Source organism: Sinocyclocheilus anshuiensis, unplaced genomic scaffold (genome assembly GCF_001515605.1).
Source record: "Sinocyclocheilus anshuiensis isolate Anshui unplaced genomic scaffold, SAMN03320099.WGS_v1.1 scaffold412, whole genome shotgun sequence".
In the NCBI taxonomy this organism is placed as follows: domain Eukaryota; kingdom Metazoa; phylum Chordata; class Actinopteri; order Cypriniformes; family Cyprinidae; genus Sinocyclocheilus; species Sinocyclocheilus anshuiensis.
The window spans coordinates 779470-781196 of NW_015558661.1; positions in this window are offsets into that span (position 1 = coordinate 779470).

A 1727-nucleotide genomic window follows, 5' to 3' on the forward strand; every position below is an offset into this window, starting at 1 on the left:
TCAAAATATTAAAGCTGCAGTAGGGCATTTTTTGTTTGCCCAAAAGCGTGTTTTTGTCTTATCCTGTCTACATTGTTATTCCACAAGAATCATGCAGTTGTATTTATTAACCACTAGAGCGCCAAAAGTATAGTATAGCTTTAATAAATATTCTAAAAGTATATAAGTAATATGAAAAAATAACACTGAGAAGTAGTGATGTCTGATTTGTGAATGAATCATTCGTTTGACTCAATATTTTCAAATATCCAATTATCCAGTTGATCCAGTTCAGAAAACCTTAGAATGATTAATTCATGAATCATACTGAATCGCTTCTCATGATCAACTCGATCTCATTGCAGCTCATAAGAGTGGAAATTTTTCAGTAAATAACCCTTAGCACACAAATCTATTGTATGATTTCAGATGGCTTTGAATATAGCCTAAGAGTCCATCTTAATGGTAATTTTATAATACTTTTATTGCACCCTTGTTGAAGCTTGAAACCCTTGTTCATTGTACAGTAACTGCATGGAAAAGAGTGAGAAGTACAAACAATAAAGAAAGTCATACAGGTTTGAAACCGCTTAAGTGTGAGTAAATTATGAGTTATAATAACATTCATTTTTGGGTGAACAATTTATTTAGTATGCATAATTTCTAAAGCTTGCCAGGCTGTGATTTTTTTTTTCTTCTTCTAAATATGAATACAATATCCTCATCCAGCATATGGGTAATGTCTCTCTGAATCGCTCTCATCTTACAGCTAAAGAACAAAAAGCCAAGTTACTATGACCTGAGTGACATCTTCTCTCAGTTTAGATTCACCTATGCTTCTATTCACTAAACAATGCAAGCAGGACTCCACTGCTATTACCTTTTATCTTCTCAAAATTCCTCTCAGTAGTGACCCTTTCCCATTCGATGTGTCAGTCATCATCAGCGGGACATGCGAAGAATGACTTGAGTAGTCTTTTCAGTCTGAGTAAAAGGCCACCTCTGGCTCTCTGACTTCATTGAAATACATCTGCCTGTTTCATGCACGCTCTGCGGATCCCACCGGAGGGTCAGGTATCTCTCGGAAATGAAGCCAGACATTCCCCTTTTTTTCTTTCAGTGTATTCCCACTTCTACAAGCACAGGGCTTGTAATGTGCAGATCTCTGACTGTGTTAGGGAAATCCCAGCTGGTTTGATTTGATAAGGAGCTTGTTGTCTCTCTCACACAAGGTCTTAGAACAGCGCTACATCTGCTAATACTTACACATCTCCATAGACTGGATTTTCATTTGTCCCTGAAGACATGTCGTCAAGAAGTGGCTTTTTTCAGCAGAAACACTTTGCCATCAAAGAGTGCTGAGTGAGTGTGTCAAGTGCTTTTACATGGGACAGCATTCATATACAGCTGTGTTAATGGGAATAGCCCTTAAGATCTGATGAAAACTTGCAAAATATAAGGCCTGCAAAATATATCATATTGGTTATTGGTCAGTATTAGTTATCATTTATGAGTTATTTATCATTTTTATTTTATTATTTATTTTATTTTATTTTTCATGCAAGGTCAATTACCTTATTTTATTTTTTTAAATATAATTTAATTTTTTACATGATGTAATCAAATGTAATCTTTAGCGAATTTCAAAATAAATATGCATTTTTTCTTTTCTTCAAACTAATAAATAAATGTAATCTTTAATATATGTCATATATATATATATATATATATATATATATATATACACA